Below are 18554 nucleotides of genomic sequence, written 5' to 3'. Positions count from 1 at the left end.
ATAAATTAGCTGACTGGGTGATTTAGGACGGCTCACTCACAGCTAGAGTGCATCGGTCCCCCTCCACATGGGGAAACCACCAGCTTGGACTCGTTTACATGGTGGTCTCAGCAAGAAAGCAAGCCTAAACGCTCAAGGGCTATTCAAGTCTCTGCATCATGCTTTCTAACATCCCATTAGCTGAAGGAAATCACAAGGCAAGCCTGGATTCCAGAGCCACAAAGCAGCTTCCACTAATGTGCCATACTGCTTAGATTTAGGGTACAGAAGACAAGAGGGGACGGAGAGATGTGAACTCAGGAGGTAAACATCTGAATGAGATGATCTATTTCCCTAGAAGGGAGAGGAGTCAAGAGCCCAGCGCTCCATCTTTGAAGTGTTTAGCGTAGTCCATCCCATTGTCCTTGTTGGAATGAGTGTACCCTTGAAAGGTCATGACACTTTCAAGTGTAATTAGTCACTTTGAGCTGTCACTTAATAGCAGCAAAGGCCATGGCAGAAACCTCCTTGGAGAATGGTGGCAGTGGATGAAACATGGGAGGGGTCAGGAAAGGCAGAGAGGGAAGATCAGGCTTGGTTTTAGCTCCCTCCCAATTTTGCCTGAAGCTAGACCTGCATCTGCGTGTTCAAGGGTGAGCCCCATTACTAAGTCACTTGCAGAACTTAGCTCACAAAACTTAGAAGCCAGATGTCCCTGAAAGGATGGTAGCAGCGTGCCAGGGCACCTCACTGACAGCCTGATAAATGGTCTTTCTTGTCCCTCCTCCAGCTCAGCCACTCTGAGCAGCTGGTGTCTGTGGCCGGCTGTGGGCCCTGCCTCAGTTACTGCTCTCTAGTCCAGCTTCCAGGGGGTCATCTGGTGTGGGATGCCAAGGACTTAGAGTAGTAGTTTCTCACACTTTACCAAACCCCAGATTTCTCCGGTTGGTGGTGTTTTTATTCACCATGTAGTGCCTAACTCTCTTTTGACCCCGTGGACTGTAGCCTGCCAGTCTCCTCTGTCCGTGGAACTTCCCAGGCAAGAATCCTGGAGTGGGTTGCCATTTCCTTCTCCAGGGGACCTTTCTGACCCAGGGATTGAACCCATATCTCCTGCATTGGCAGGTGGATTCTTTACTACTGAGCCACCTGAGAAGCCCAGATTTCCCTAGAGTTTGTTAGAATAGATCTCTGGGCCCTACTATGAGGGTTTCTGATTCTGTAGGTCTAAGGATCTAAGCATCTGTCTTGCTAACAAGGTGCAAGGTGATGCTGATGGTGATACTGAGGATTCAGAACTGCATTTTGAGACCTTCTGACCTAGGGTTTGGATACCTCGTCCTTCTACACAGGGTTTTCCTTAAAGCAGAGGTTCTCAATCTTGGCTGCTCCTGGGTACCACTTTAAAAACATGAATATTCAGACTTCACCTGCAGAAAGGCTGATTTAGTTGGTCTGGGTGACCCTGGTATTTACAGTTGTTAAAAGACCCTTGGGTGATTCAGATACACAGCCAGGGCTGAGGACCCCTGTCTTGTTGTAGCGGTTTTCAGAGTGGTCCCCAGGCCCACAGCAGCAGCAGCAGCAGAATCACCTGGGGTCTTGTTAGAAATGCAGATTCCTAGGCTCTACCCTACCCCTACTGAATCGGAAACCTGGCGGATAAGACCTGGTGGCTTGGGTTCTAACAAACCTGCAGGGGAATCTAATGCATACTGAAGTTTGAATCATCAGCTTTTTCAAATGAAATTGGGCCCATGGGACACTGTCTTGGAGGCACCCCTTCAATACCTCCCATCTTCAGAACACGGCCTCTGGGGAGGTGACATGCAGTTTGTAAGTATGGGATTTTGGATGTTCCATTGAAAATCTTTGAAATACATCTTAGAAGCATGGGGTTTGAAAGTGAAAAGTGAAGTGAAAGTGAAAGTTGCTCAGTTGTGTCCGACTCTTTACGACCCCATGGACAGTATAGTCCATGGAATTCTCCAGGCTAGAATATTGGAGTGGGTAGCCTTTCCCTTCTCCAGGGGATCTTCCCAACCAAGGGATCGAACCCAGGTCTCCCACATTGCAGGCGGATTCTTTACCAGCTGAGCCACAAGGGAAGCCCAAGAATACTGGAGTGGGTAGACTATCCCTTCTCCAGGGGATCTTCCCGACCCAGGAATCAAACCGGGGTCTCCTGCATTGCAGGCAGATTCCTTACCAACTGAGCTATCAGGGAAGCCCCAGCATGGGGTATACATATTCCTAAAGAGAGGCGTCAAGCTAGCGTGGGGAAAGGGCTTCACATGTCTGCCTCACTCTGGCCTCCAAGGCAGTCCCTTGAGATCCCTCCCCTCAACTCCTCTCCCTTTCAGCCTGGAGTGGAACCAGGAACTTCTGCCTGAGCTCCAGCACTAAATCTTGTGATCTCTCTGTGCCTTTGCTTCCTTTTCTAAATGTACAACAGGATTTGCATCAAATAAATCATCTACCTTGCCATTCTAAGTAGGTCAATGAAATTTCACAGGTATGGTTTGCAAGTGTTTTATGGTTATTGTTCAGGAAGAAGAATGTTAATGGAGGTCTTGTCTCATGTACATGCAGCTGGCAGGGCTACCTTCCTCAGCTCAGGGAAAAAGCAAAGTTAAAAATCATATCCTTTAGATTTTTATAAATCAATTGTTTGAAATGTCCAAAGTAACAAGGAATACGTAGGAATGCAGGGATTTCTCACTGGGGCCTCTGCCACTCCCAGTTGTCTGAGATCTCTTAGGGTTTATTCCCAGGGAACTTAGAGCATCAGACCTGCTTCTGGATGCTTCTCAGAGCATCTTGAACATGATCAGTGGGGATCATGGCTCATCCTGCCTCTTCCACTGCACGGGCAAATCTGGGCAGCCCAGGGGATACTCTCTACTTGGTGATGCTCTTCCCAGTCTGACAGGTTCTAGAATTGCCCTCTTCTTGGGTCCCAGAGACACAGTAATTTTGTAGATGGCCACACACACACACTCAAGCTACAAGGTTGTAGAGTCTAGAGGGGCTTTCCGCTTGGGTCTTGAGTTAGAGCTAGCCCTCTCCATGAACCTGGAGAACAGGTAGAGTCAGTCAAGTGCCTCCCAGGGGTTAGCAGGACACTTAAATGAGAGAAGCAATACCAGAAACTACAGTAGAAACTAGACCCAGTTCCTCTTGGTCTAGACCTAGTTCCAGGCTCATTGCCAAAGTCTGGTACTCTCTTGAAATATATAAGAATGAGGCTCAGAACTAAGAACTTTGGGATCTAAGCAACAGAAAGATTCTCTTTCCACTGGATGTTGTCTTATTGGGTGTTGGCTTCTTGGGGCATCTCATCGGAGCCAGATCAACGTGATGGGAAAAGTGTTTGCACTAATGTTATAAGTGGTTCTCAAATGGTGGTAATCAGGCCAGAGTAGCAACATTGCTGAGGAACTAGTTAGAACTGGGGCCTCGCCTGCACCATTAAATCAGAAACTCTGGGAGGCAATCCTGCAGTCTGTGTTTTATCAAGCCTGCTAGGCATGTCTGACGTGTGCTAAATTCAAGAACCATTGCTGTTTCTCTATGCCAGTGGATTTTAACCTTGACTGCACATTAAAACCACCTGGAGAGATTTAAAAACTCCCCATGCCCAAGACATACCCCAGACCAATTAAATCAGAACCTCTGGAAGTGCGACCCAGGCATCAGTATTTCTTTTAAAACTCTCTAGATGATTCCAATATGAGCCAAGGTAGAGGACTATTGCTTTAAATAACCAAATTAAATCAGCTGTACAACTGGTCTCTTCCATTGCAACCATTACTGATGGCTGGAAATAAAGACCTTAACAAAATGAAATTGACCTAAAGAAACAGTTTAAAAAACAGACTGGGTCTCACAGGCAACTTGTAGCAGGGAACTGGGCATTGACTCGTAAATTCTATCACCACAAACAGTCCCACAGATAACTCGAGCTATTCCCCCTTTGTCCTCTGACAAATTCACGGTGTGAAAGAATCACTTATTGGTGCAAGAGAGAAAAAAGGGCAGGATCTCGTGAGGATCACATGTCACGATAGGTGTGATGGGAATTTGCTTCAATATAGCGGCTTAGAAAACCCAAGATGGGATTTTTTTTTAGAAGCTAAATTCAGAAAAGGCAGTTCTTACTCATCAATGCCTTTGCTTATGAAAGTGCCTCAGTCTGTTTAGCACCACTGAATTTAATCAAAAGTCTTATAAAGCAGTCCTGCCCCTTTAGCTTTTATTACATCGCCCAGTGAGATCATCCTGCCGGGTTCTTCCAGTGGCTTGCCTCCTCTCTCTAGGGCTCAGAGGATGAAGCAGTGAGTCTGACCCTCTGACACTGTCAGACTCAACTTCAGCAATGTTCTGTCTCTATAGTGACTTCAACCTTAAGAAATGTGTGAGGTGATGTAATTTGGATTTAGAAAATCAAGCCCTCTGATTTGGATGGTGGCCCTGATGGTTGGTTCACCTGTGTGATTGATTTCATGAATCTGTTCTGTTGCTTCTTGGTATTGTGAGCCTGGAAGCATGAAAGGGAGGGAGGGAGGGATGGAGAGAAAGAGAGGAAAGTCTTGGAAGGAGCTATCTGCATGCAGGAGTAGCAGGTGGCTTCTATTCTGACTTTGCAAGCTGCCTTTAATGGGAGTAACAATCTCTTAATTGCCTTAGCGGGGCACACCCTGAGGTCGGCAGCCCATGGTGCTGTTTGTGTGTTCTCTGGGTCTGGGCCTCATTACACTTTTGGGTTTCCTTGGAGGCTCTGTTCTCACAAAAGCAGCAGTGGCCTAATAGATTTTGCTAAATAGTTGATATCAGAATCAGGCCAGAGTAGCAACATTGCCGAGGAACCAGGCAGAACTGGGGCCTCACCTGCACCATTGAATCAGAAACTCTGGGATGCAATGCTGCAGTCTGTGTTTATCAAGCCTGCTAGGCATGTTTGCCTCCAAGTAGCTTCGGTCGTGTCCAACTCTGTGCAACCCCATAGACGGCAGCCCACCAGGCTCCCCCGTCCCTGGGATTCTCCAGGCAAGAACACTGGAGTGGGTTGCCATTTCCTTCTCCAATGCATGAAAGTGAAAAGTGAAAGTGCAGTCGCTCAGTCAATTCTGACTTTTAGCGACCCCATGGACTGCAGCCTACCAGGCTCCTCCATCCATGGGACTTTCCAGGCAAGAGTACTGGAGTGGGGTACCATTGCCTTCTCCGAGGCATGTCTGAGGTGTGCTAAATTCAAGAACCATTGCTGTTTCTCTATGCAAGGGGTGCCTGTTGCATCTTCCAAGGCAGATGACTTAAAATCTTCATGGACATTTCTCTTCTCCAAGGTTTCTCTTTAGCTGGAACATTGTGGGATTGTGTTTTCAATCCATTCTCCTCCCTAAGATTTTCTCTTGGAATTTCAAAATGCTCTTATCCCAAATGTGTGTTCCCAGGAGCAATGGGTGTGGAGGGAAAATGAAAAGGGATGAAGGAAGTGTCATAAAAGAACAGGGGTCTGCAGAGGGAGGGCTAGTGTATCCCCTCCCACCCACCCACCCACCTTCTGCTCCCCATGTTTTCTCCTGCAGTCCTTTTGCCACTTGACTTTGGCTACCAGCCAGAAGATTCTTGGCAACCGACATGGACTTTGTCTCAGCTGAATTTGGTGGGTGCCATTCTGTCCCTGGAAGAGCCCCTATCTGACCTCTGCTTTGACTCGGTCCCCAGCTGATTAAATGGCATTGACTCACCAAAGATTTGTCCAACATACAGCCTAAATCCCTCTATATTACCCGTTGAAGTTCTTCCCTCTTTGTTTTGTCCTTGGCAGTGAGGTGGGGTGGGGGTAGGGGGGTGTGGGAAGTCAGAATATCCCGTTTACAAAAACGGATCTTACCAGATTGACAAAGGGAAGTTCTTGTTTGCATTTGAAGAAGCTGGTTCTCATCAGTCTTCTTTGAGATAAAGAATAGCTGGAGATCTTGGGGGATCACATAGGATGGGATGGCTTCTCAGTTCTTGTGACATTTGTCACCTTATCAAGGGTACCAGGTGAATGTCTCTGAGTTGTGGTGACTGAAACGATCTATCATCAGGGAAGAGAGCCCCAAAATAGACTGTGTGGGATGGTGTCTCTAAATGTTGCCTCTTGACCTTGCATTTTGGGCAAAAGGTATAAAGAAGTGAAGGCAAGAATACAGCTTAGCCTGTACTCCTGCCATAAGAATTTGCTTCAGAAAAATAAAGCTGAACAACAGGAGTGGAATGTAAGCATAGTTTTTGAAATGCATAAATTCCATGTAAGCTGGAAACACGATCCTCTTCTCTTTCAATTGGGATAAATAGGAAAGTTGTTGCAACACAGATTAGGGCACAATTCTTTTAAGACTTCAGAGGTAGTAGGAAAAAAAATGCAAACTATAGCAAACTTGATCTTGAGAGAAAATAAATGTGAAGATGCTTCGCTCACAGCTGGGACTGTTTACAGGTGCTGGTCATCAATCTCTCAAACACGTGTCTTGCATCCTATTCATGATGGTCTGATTGATTCCTTCCTCTTTTTCTGTGTTCATTCTGCTTCTCTCTGTGCCGAACTGCTTTTCCTGCAGGTTAGGAAATGGCTTGATTTTTTTTTTCAGTTGGCTTTAAATCTTGTAATTAAAGCTCTCTTTTCATCCAAATACATATAAAAAGAGGCTTCACTTAAAATGCATCTCCAGCCAGCTTGCGTGAAGCATCTGCTCAATGAGTGAGGTTGTGTAACTTCCAAGTATAGAGCAAGCCATGACAAGCCTGGCTTTTCCAGTGCCCCTCCCTCCAATTTACTCCATGCTTACTTGGTTGGAGACACGCCTGAGTATGGCAGCATGTGGACAATTAGAAAACAGATCTAGGCTTCCTGGGAGATGCGCATCTTCCAAGGTGCCTGTTAGCACATTTTCCTAGGACAGCTTGTAAGTAACGGCCACATAGTTTGTACTGGATGGAGCTGGACTTGAACCCATGACTGTAAGCCTCCTGCATATCTAACTACTCAGTAAACTAACGAATTGTCACAGCATTAGCTCTAGGCTCAACACTGGTAGAAAGGAATTGGTTTAGAAGGACAGAGGAAAGAGAGGTCAGTTCTGACTTCATTAAGGAAGTTTTATAGGAGCAGAGCCTCAGAATCAGCATGACTTTGATAAAAAGAGACAGGGATGTGGAGAAATACCGGCAGGTATTGGACCTGAGGCCACTGAAGAGGAACTACCCCAGTTTCACCCATTGCCAGCTGCACGACCTTCGGAATGTGCCCAGACTTTAGTCTCCTCATCTTGTAAACACCGCTAATAACAATAAGACCTCAAATGGTTTATGGGAATTCGATGAAATGATGCATGAAAAGCGTTTAGATCAATGCTCTTTAAGGGCTCAATGAATCTGAGCTATTATTATTTTAGCCACAGGCAAGAAAGGGCATGTCATGTTGTGATGTTTTTTTTTTTCCCATTACTTTAACTTTAGCCCAAATGTTTGGAACGCTTTGGTGCAGCATGAACACACAGAGCTGCTTGCCCGGAGTTCCCGCAGGAGATGCTGTGATGGAGAGCCTTGAGGGGACTCTAGAGGGTGTCGCTTTTGTCTTTGCATTCAGACCCTTGCGGTGGCCCACACCATGCTGATTTTCAGTAAACAGAAGCTTAAAAAGACTTACTGCACTGTGTTTTGAATTCCAAACCCCAGCTATCCAGCCTGGGATCAAACTCCAGAAGGAAGAGTGATTTCCAGAACCCCTTTATCCCCATTCATGGTTCTCTGCCTCGTCCTTCTTCTTAAAGGGTCCTGCTGCAACCCCCAAGAAACGTCCAATGCTTTCTCATACCTCCATCCCCTAGTGAATCAGCTGAATTGTCCTGCTCATCACTGTGTCCTTTTCTCGAAGCTAGCCACTGCCGGCGTCCAGAGCATGCCACCCCAAAATGCGCCTCAAGTGTGTACTGATTATTTTGAATAAAGTCACTTGAGAAATGGCTGATGCAATACAGACACTCTGACCCTCCTCTCGGTCTCCCTGAAGGCAGGAAATAAAACACCTCTGAACGGTGCAGTCCTTGCATCTGGTGGTAGAAGGATGCCTTTATCACCAGAGGTAGGGAAGCTGGGCAGAGAATTCCTCTTTAATTGACTACCCCAAGCCTAAGCACTGTTCTTAGATTCTTCACTAATTAACCCACTCAAAAAGCCCATATTTCTTTGTTCCATCCTTTCTTCACAAATTTATTGTTCCGTACTCTAAAAGGAATAAAAGCTGCCTGTTTTGGCCACTTCTTAAGTCCTGTTCCTATGAGACCTCTGTGCATATGAATTAAATTAGTTTCTTTTTCTCCTGGTCATTGTCTTGTTTCCATTTTTCTATTGGGTCAGTCACAGAAAATCAAGGGGGTAGAGGGAAAAATTCTCCCCTCCTCAAATGCCCCCTTTTCCTTCCTCCTCACCCCATTCCCCACCTCTCAAATCTGAGATGAGACTGAAATGCTTGAAAAGGTTGGGGCCAGTGGCTGGAGTGGGGATCATGCAAAGGAATGATGGATGGAGAAGCCCAAGAAAACAGCTGTAACATCCAGCTGGTGGCTGGAGCCAGATGTTAAGTCAGGGTGTTAAACCAGAGTATAGGTGCCAAAAAATGGAGGCAGATATATGTGTACTAAATGGGGGTAAAAGCATAGTCCCTGGCAGTCCGGTGGTTAAGACTTCACCTTTCAATGCATGGGGTGTGGACTCGATTCCTGGTTTGGGGGCTAAGATCCCTTGTGCCTGATGGCCAAAAAAAAAAAAAAAACCAACCCAGAAACAATATTGTAGTAAATTCAACAAAGACTTTAAAAACAGCCCACATAAAAGAATCTTTTAAAAAAGAAGAAGAATATTAGCATTTTGAGGCCCTTAATTCTGTTTGTTCTTCCCAAGCACTTATTGTCATGGTCATGGGGTCTACACTGGGGCAAGGACTGAGCAGGGGCTAGCCCGCATCTCTGTTCTCATGGATGACATCCCAGAGGAGCAAACAGGACGTGACACAGGGAAACAGGGTGTTCAGGGCCATCTCCACAGAGGGGCGAGAGTCGGGAAAGAAAGGGAGAAGCGCTGAAGGATGGGCGATCGATGTGCTCAGGGGAGCTGAAACCTGGAGCGTGAAGAGGAACTAGCCACATCACAATGGAGCAACTGGCAGGGGGGTTTCAAGAGCAAAGGTCTTGAAAAGGGGACAGAACTGGTATTTTTAAGGAAGAAAAAGAAGGTATGGTCAACATGTTTGTCATTTATAGTCTGCCCTGTTCTGAGCCCATTTCCTAATTTGGGGGGAATTCTCCATCGGCAAGAGGGAGTCCACTTTTCACTAGGAAAGAAAGAGAGAAAGAAAGAAAGGATGATATTGGCAGTCTCATCGTCCTAGCAGCCAGAGCTGAGCACAGGGCTTAGGGCCATCCAGCCAACTGGGTGCTCCCAGTGGGACTTTGTGCCTTGAGTAGGTCATTCAAAGATGAAGGGTCAGAAAGATGAGGACCTTCCTCCCCTATAGTTGGTGAACACAACCTGTAGTTGGTGATGGAGTTGGTGCTTGCACTACTGCTTTGAAAACTTCTGCTTTTAACAACTAGGAGTAGGAATGGCCAGATGTCTCTGGCAGGGCCAGGAGGGGACAGCAAGGTTGTCCACATAAGACCTGCTCTCACTAAGCCACGCCTTGGCTTAGGGCTGGCCTCAAACAGTGCCTTTCACCTTCCATCTGGTCAGGAGCCCCCACCATAGCTGCCGTTCCCTGCTATGTGCCTGGCGCTGCTGTGGTTTCATGCTGGAGTGTTGAGTTTCTTTGGTTGCATAGTGTGGCAAGTCTAGGATAGAGAAAACCCTAAGTATTTTTCCTGTAACATGGAGTATCTTGTCACACTCACAATTCTACTGCCTTGCTGTCTATTGCTTTTTCAATTCAGTATCTAATAACTGAGTCAGGAGTGCCAGCATTGGTGCTAATGTTGAAGCTTGAGTCCCACGCTGAGAGGCTGGTGGTACAGGATAGGATCATTTCTCTGGCAGTTCGCTCATTTGGTGCCTATGGGTTTACTCATTGGGATTTTAGGATGTCAGTGTTTCGATCTATGTAAATAAATCACTTGTATAAATAATAGAAATGGAAAATAATATGCTCCCTCCAAAGAAGACACATAGATGATAAAGAAGTATATGAAAAGGTACTCCACATCATGTATCATCAAGGAATTGCAAATTAAGACAACAGTGACCGTGTCCCACATGTCCATTTTCTATGTGTAAGTCTCTATTTCTGCCCTGGAAATAGGTACACCTGTACCATTTTTCTAGATTCCACATATATGCATTAATATATGGTACTGGTTTTTCTCTTTCTGACTTTACTCTGCACGACAGAGGGAAGTCCAAGAGGGAGGGGATATATATATATATGCATATGGCTGATTCACTTCACCGTAAGGAAGAAACTAACACAAATTATAAAGCAATTATACTAAAAAAAAAAAAAAGTAGTGAATTATCACTACCTACCTGTTAGAATGGCCAGCTCCAGAACAATGATAACACTAAATGCTGGTGAGGATTTGGGGCAACAGGAACTCTCATTCATTGCTGGTGGGAATGCAAAATGACTTGGCCACTTTGGAAGACAGTTTGGAAATTTATCACAAAACTAATTGTATTCTTACCATATGATACAGCAGTTGTGCTCCTTGGTATTTAACCAAAGGAGTCACAAATTTATGTCCACACAAAAGCCTCCACACTGATGTTTATGGCAGCTTTATTCATAATTGCTGAAACTCAGACGCAATCAAGGTGTCCTTCAGTTGGTGAATGGAGAAGTAAACTGCGGTACATTCAGACAATGGAATATTATTCAGCACTAAAACGATCTAGCAAGCCATAAAAGGACACAGAGGAACCCTAAATTAGTAAGAGAAAGAAACTAATTTGAAGAGGCTCCATGAGGTATGACTCCAACTATACGGCATTCCCCAAAAGACAAAACTATAGTGATAGTAAAAAGATCAGTGGCTGCCAGGGGTTCAGAGGGCGGGATGGATGGATAAACGGATGAGTACAAAGGGTTTCTAGGTCAGAGACGCTATTCTGTATGACGTTACAGTGGTGTATAACGTCATTTATTACACACTTGTCCAAACCCATAGAATGTACAACATCAAGAGTGAGCCCTACTGTGAGTCTAATGTAAACTATAGACTCTGGGTGGTAATGATGTGTCAATGTAGATTATAATAAATACGCCACTCTGGTGTGACGTGTAGATAGGGATGGATTAAAAAAAAACAACCACCAAAAAAGAAAACCATAAAAGCTCTATAGAATTAATCTTTCTAAAACAATGAAAGCTGCATGTAACACTAGAAATGCTATAAAATAATACAAATAATAAACTTAAATGCATGGAAATGAAAATAATAGTAAAAAAAAGTCTTAAATGCTGTTATGATTCTATTAGGTTTTCAGAACGTGGAGCATCATGCAAAATGTCTGATAGCCGGTTGTCATGACGACAGATCAGGAGTCCCAGAATGAGCATCGGGGACACTGAGGCTTGGAGGGGTCCTTCCCAGACCATCCACGAGGGTGTCAGTTGGTTCTACCCTGGTAAACAAGCTGAGGCACTGTTGCATTTTAACAGCTGGGGTGCAAGCAAACACCTCTCCCCATACAGACTTTTTACTGTTGTTTTTGAATTTGGAAGACCGTCACTTCTGTTGTCATAAAACAGCAGCTCAGCAAGTGATAGACAATATCATTTCAAATTGCAACCGCATTTAGCTTATTTAATGAAAACTGCCCTCCACATTCAACCTTCACCTAGAATTCTTATCAACGCCAGAATGCTGGCTCATTAATTAAAGCTGCCCTTGGACTGAGCTGAATCCAAAATGATGACTGGCTAGAGAAAAACAGAATGTCCTGGTGAGGCAGGATAATGCTGGGAAGGGCTTCTGGGGAAAACAACATTGGTGTATCTGGTCTGTTGATGATTTGGGGGCCCCAGCCTGACACCCAAGGACTCAGATCCTCAACGTCATATAGACCTTTAATGATAGTGCCCTGATGTCCGATGGTCTCCTGCAAAATCAGGACAGATTTCATCTTTCTCAAACAGAGTAGATATGAAAGCCTCATGGTAAAGTGAAGTTATAATAACATTTTACATTCATAGAGCATTTAGTTTCAAAATGATGGAGAATCTGGGCTTGAAGATCAACATCATACAATTAGCAGGTTGTGGAATCACAATCTGAACCCAGGTCTCTATTACCTGAAAATGTGTGTTAAGCACTTAGCACAATGCTGACATTCATTAAATACTCAAGAAATAGTATCTATTGGTAGTTAGATAGAATAGAAGATCATTATTGAAATTCTGAGACGTTTCTAGCCAGCAGGTGATGACAAATGGAAATGAATCGACAGTACATTCTGTTCCCTCTGTTGCTAATTTAAAATGTGGAAAATGTAAATCATATTCTACTAATCAGCACTTTGTGGGTTTTTTTTTTTTTTTTTTTTGATGAATGACTTTATAAAGAACTTTCTTAGGCTTCTTCTCATCTTGTACCTCCAATGAAACACTTTTCTTTGTAAGGTTCTAAGTGGATCAGTTTGAGTTCTAACAGGAGTTTTTAAAATGTAATGCTTTAAGTTGGGCAAGGTTTAATATTTAGGTGAAGGAAATAAGCACCTAACAGCATTTAGGAACACTCTTCTGAGAGCTTTAGCCAAAGCACATCTTGCAACTGATTTTTTTCCTCCTCAAATATCATCAGCCGGTTATTTCCGCCTTTCGGGATGCTATAATTGCATTTTTCTATGTAAATGTCAAATCAGGGTATGAATACAGTATAATTACTGCACAGGAAGGAAACTAAACAGGTGACTATGGGTTTTAGAGGGAGAACTTGGAAGAACTTGAAGGTGGCTTTCCTGGAGAGGCAAGAGGGTCAGGCAGGGAGCAGGCTGGGCCTGGGGCAGGTGGTGGCAGATCAGGAATGAGGAGGCGGTCAAAGAACAGCAGATGGAGCAGCCTTGGTGTGTATGTGTTGGTGGTGAGGCTGCAGACTGAGGCATCCTTGTAAAGTGTGCAGTGCAGTGTTTCAGGCTGAATGCAAATCCAGAAGTTGGGTACAAAAATTGAAAGAGACAGAATTTCCAAGTTGGGGCTGAAGTTTGCACATTCAGGTCCAAATCAATTCTTGCTACCGAAAACTGCAACAAACAGTCCATTGGTTGGGCTTTTCTCAAGTGGTGGCTTTTAGCTATTGGAAAAAAAAAAAAAAAGGTCCCTAACATCCAAATCCTGTTGACTGCCTCATAAGATTGATTTTTATCTATATGGCTTTTAACTTGTTTTTGTCAACAAGTTCTGCATGGAATATAGGAAACACACTTATCTGTCTTTCTTAAAACAAACAAGATAGCATTACTGAAATAAAATTTAAATACCACACAATTCACTTATTTAAAGAAAACAACTCAGAGATTTTTAGTGTGTTCACAAAATTGTGCCAACATCACCACTGTCTAATTTCAGAACATATTCATCATTCCATAAACAAAACCCATACCCATTAGAAGTTATTCCTATCTCACTTCAACATCTCCCCAGTCCCAGGCAACCATGAATCTACTTTCTGTTTCTACAAATTTGCCTACTCTGGACACTTCATATAAATGGAATCATGTGATATCTGGCTTTTTGAGTCTGTTTTTTGCATTTTCTTAATAGTGATGCTGAACTCTTTTCATGTACTTATAGCCCTGCTGTATATCTTCTTGGGAGAAAGTTATTCAAATCCTTTGCCCATTTTTAAATTGAGTATTTGTCTTTTATCATTGAATTATGAGTCTTTTGTGTATTCTGGGTACAATTTCTTATCAGATATATGGTTTGAAAGTATCTTCCCCCATTTCATGGGTTATCCTTTCATTTTTTTTTCACGGTGTCCTCTGAACTGCAAATTTTAATTTTTATAAAATTCAGTTTATCTACTTGTTCTTTTGTGATTCGTTCTTTGAGGTTCATATCTGAGAAAATATTCCCTAACCCAAAGTCATGAAGATTCATACCTGTGTTTTCTTCTAAGACTTTTGTAGTTTGAATTCTTATAGGTGAACTCTGATACATTTTGAGTTGATTTTTTTCAATGTGATATGAGGCAGGGGTTCAGTTTGCTTTTTTTCCCTTTTGTGTTTCATTTTTTGCATGTGGCTATCTAGTTCTCAGTACCATTTGTTGAAAAGACTATTCTTTCTCTACTGAATGGTCTTGGCACCCTTGTTGAAAATCAATTGACTATAGTTTTATGGATTTATTTCTGAACTCTCAATTCTATTCCATTCATCCAGAAGTTTGCCCTTATGCTGGTACTACACTGTTTTTGACTATTGCAGCTTTGTAAAACTTTGTTCTTCTTTTGCAAGATTATTTTGGCTATCCTTTCATATTTTAGAAACAGCTTATCAATTTCTTCAAAGAAGCCAACTGAGATTTTAATAGGGAATGAGTTGAATTTTTAGATCAGCTTGGGTTATATTGCCCACTTTACAGTGTTATCTTTCAATCTGTGGACATGCGATGTCCTTCTACTGACTTGGATCTTTCATTTTTTTAAAGAATGTTTTACAGTTTTCAGAGTGTACACTTTTACTTGTTTTGTTAAACTTATTGCCAGGTATTTTATTATTTTGATGTTGTAAATATCATTTTCTTAATATCATTTCAGTTTGTTTACTGTTATTGTGTAGAAATACAGTTGACTTTTTAATGTGGTTCTTATGTCCTGCAACCTCACTTAACTCATTCATTAGTTCTATTTTTATAGTTTTTTAAAAGATTTTCTATATATAAGATCATATCATCTGCACACAGAGGAAGTTTTATGTTTTCCTTTTCAATCTGTTTGTCTTTTCTATAATTTCCATTCCCAATTTCCCTGGCTAGAAATTGTAGTACAGTGTTGAACAGAGGCAACAAGAGCAGAGATCCTTGCCTCGTTCTTGATTGTAGGGAGAAAGTATTCAATCTTTTTACTGTAATGTCATTTTCTAACATAATATCAATAAGTATGATGTTAGCTGTTTTTTTGTAGATGCCCATTATCAGCTTGAGAAAGTCCCTTTCCATTTTCCAGTTCTTTGAGAGTTTTTTAAATCATGAAAGGATGTAGGATTTTGTCAAATGCTTTTTCTGCATCTGTCATGCGATTTTTGTCCTTTATTAACATGGTGTATTAATGAAATGTGAGAAGTGTGGAGGAATCAAACTGTTACAGCATTTTGCTAGGAGGGTCTTTCATAATTACTATAAATATCATCTCTTGGAAAATTGTTTTTGGGGAGATATTGTTACATCCATTCAAAGTTTAAGAAAACATTGCTTTAAAAGAAAATACTGCAGAAAGTAGTTTCTTTTCTTTGAGAACTCTTTTCTAGTTAGGTCACCTGAGGTAACCAAAACTTGAATTTAATTAATCAAGCAATGCTCTAGCTTCTGTCCCAGACTCTCTCTTTTATCTTCACCAAGGTTTAAAAAAATAAAAGTTGTGTTGACATGGATCTGGGCATGTATCTCTACATTTCACCCCCCTGTAGAATATAGACATTAACATGAAGTACTCGTTTCAGCTTTCTTAGTGCATGTGTCTCCATTTAGTTCTTTTGTCATTTAATCACCCGTTATTCATTCAAATGTTTGTTGAATTTCCCCTATTTGCAGATTTAGTAACTCTTCCCATGTCTAAATGCAATTTTCACTTCCTGATGCTAACGCACTTAACATATGCTATTATAACTATTTATAAAACATCGATACAATAGACTGCCATCTCCTAAAATAAGAGATGTCTGATTCTTTATATCCCTAGATTGTTATACAGGTGCTCAAAGGTGTTTGTGAGAATGAATGAACAAATGAGTGAGTGAATTAAAAAATGCAAAACAATAGGGGTGGTCCTGTGTGACATGAAAAGGTATTCTTCATGGTCTCCCAGAGATATGACTTCAACCTGGGCAATGAAATGGCAGGCATGACGACAGACACTGATATTTACCTATCCGTCAGCCATATCCCCTTTTCCCTGCTAACAGAATTCCAAGTTTGTTTTCAGGTTGTGAGTGGCAATCCCTTGATTTCCAGGAAGACTGGCTGCTCCCCAGGAATGAGTTAGAATTGATCCAATCACAACCACCTCACTTTTCTTTGCCGGTGATTGGCCCAGAAGTAAACATGTGATCCATTTTGAGCCAATAAGGCAGGAAGGCAGTCTTCCGGGAAGTTAGCTTTTCCCGTATAAAATATGAGACACATCTGAAGATAAAACCTTTTGCCTCATGCCCTTTCCCTATTGCTTGGAGAGTCTACCATGATAGTGGTGAAAGAGAGCCATGGTCTCAGTCCTTGTGGGGATTATAGTCTTGTTATAAAGACAGAAAATGAACAGTGAACACGTAGAGAAATAGGAAATACACGCAGAGGGAAGACAAATCACGGTTGTTTCATGGAGAGAGATGGGTTGGGAGGAAAGTTGTCTTTTTAAGCCAAGAACAGAAAATATCTGTGGAAACAATATTCCAGTGAGTGAAGAGGTCATTCTAGAATTGTGAGTATGGCCAGTGTAGGTGAAGGAGGGAGAGTCAGGGTGAGCTTGGCAAAGGGGTGGGAAATGAGGGAGCAGAAAAGGCAAGAACAAATGATGAAGTGAGTTAAAGGCCTTTACAAAGAATTTGAATATTTTTGCTTAAATGTGATGGGAGCCACTGGAGGGTTTTAACCTGGGGACTTATTTCTATAAAAATGTTAATGCAAACTAAGCTTTTGATTAATTACCATGAAATGTAAAGACCTTGAGTTGAAAGAGATTAATCTAAGTAAGAAAGACCTAATTTACTAGCAATCCTAGGCTTGCTATTTTCTTTATTTACTTAATGGCATTTTCTATTAATCTTACTTGATAATTTGGGTATTTAAAAATGTTTGGTTTTATTTTTCACTGTGATAGCATTCTTTTAAAGCCATTGACAGACTTTTATAGGCTTTATGAGAGAAATGGATTTAACAGATGTTTTCCCCCACAGTCAATAGGTTTTGACAACTCACTGGGTGTGAAAATGAAGGAAAAAGTAACGTAAAGACTACATTATGTCTTCAGGACTGCCCTCTGTTGTAGCATCTTCCAGTTTTACCGCTATTAAGCTCTTATCACAGTTTTTGTTGCCTAAACTAGACAGTGAGTTCTTTTAGGCAAAGGTCTATGCCTTCCTGCTACTGCTACTGCTAAGTCGCTTCATCGTGTCTGACTCTGTGCGACCCCGTAGACGGTAGCCCACAAGGCTCCCCCGTCTCTGGGATTCTCCAGGCAAGAACACTGGAGTGGGTTGCCACTTCCTTCTCCAATGCATGAAAATGAAAAGTCAAAGTGAAGTTGCTCAGTCGTGTCGGACTCTAAGCGACCCCATGGACTGCAGCCTACCAGGCTCCTCTGTCCATGGGATTTTCCGGGCAAGAGTACTGGAGTGGGGTGCCATTGCCTTCTCCCTATGCCTTCCTAGGACTCCCTCAAAGCAGCATGGCACCTCATGAGAAGGAAATACTCACACATTGGGTTGATTAATTAACCAAGTCAAGAATAGATTACAGTTATGTTGTAGTTCTTAAACCATGCAAAGGGCCCTCCACATCTGTCTTTCTCTTTCTTTTGCTTCTGCTTCTATCTGCGTGCCCACTTAATTTGCCCACGTCAACTTTTCCAAATGGTGAAAACATGGCTACCAATATCTCCTGGCCTGGGAATCACTTTTTTCTTTTTGGTGCCAACTTATGAAGTCAAGGAAGAGCTCTGAGCACTTGCGTTTGAGTTGCATGGACACCCTTAGGCCAATCACCATAGTTACCGAAATATGGCCCGCCTGTGTCATGTGCTGCCCCTCCCCGCCCCAACCAAGAAGGAGTGGGCCCTGTTTGAAGATGGGACTCCAGTTTGAACCAGCAGGCTGAAGTTAGAGGATGACCATTTTGAGTAGGACAAACACCACCTTACCTCCCTACCTGCACACGCAACTTCCTCCTCTATCTCTCTGTTGAATGTTTCACAGACATTTCAGATTCAGCATCTTTTCCTCACACTATCCCCAAACCTGATTCTCCACAGTACATGGCTCTGCCATATATCCAGTTGTTCAAAGAAGAGACCTAGGAATTATCCTTGACTTTATCTTCTCTCTCTCTTGCTCCTTATTTCTTATATTTTTTGAGTCAGACATAATGTTTTGCTCTGTTTCTTGCTGCCGTCACATTGTTTATGCCAACATTACTTCTCTCCTGAAGGAGTTACTCTCCCAGTATGCCAGTATCTACTTTTGCGGGCAATCAGTCCGTTCTCTGCACTTGCGCTGTCCAATATGGTAGCCACAGGCCACGTGTGGCTATTACATTTACAATTAAGATAAAACACATTTACAAGTTCCTCAGTTGCACTAGCCATATTTCAGATACTCAAACAAGA

The 18554-nt window shown here is 42.7% G+C and overlaps 1 long non-coding RNA gene across 1 annotated transcript; it reads left to right on the top strand.

The window, feature by feature from the left end:
• Window positions 1–2550: 2550 nt before the first annotated feature.
• On the top strand, window positions 2551–8347 carry LOC133258918 (uncharacterized). Its single transcript, XR_009740196.1, has 2 exons — window positions 2551–4401; window positions 7489–8347. It is a non-coding gene; the product is annotated as an uncharacterized LOC133258918 (long non-coding RNA).
• Window positions 8348–18554: the final 10207 nt, after the last annotated feature.

Source organism: Bos javanicus, chromosome 13, assembly GCF_032452875.1.
Source record: "Bos javanicus breed banteng chromosome 13, ARS-OSU_banteng_1.0, whole genome shotgun sequence".
Taxonomy (NCBI): domain Eukaryota; kingdom Metazoa; phylum Chordata; class Mammalia; order Artiodactyla; family Bovidae; genus Bos; species Bos javanicus.
This window is presented reverse-complemented; position numbering and strand designations above follow the sequence as displayed.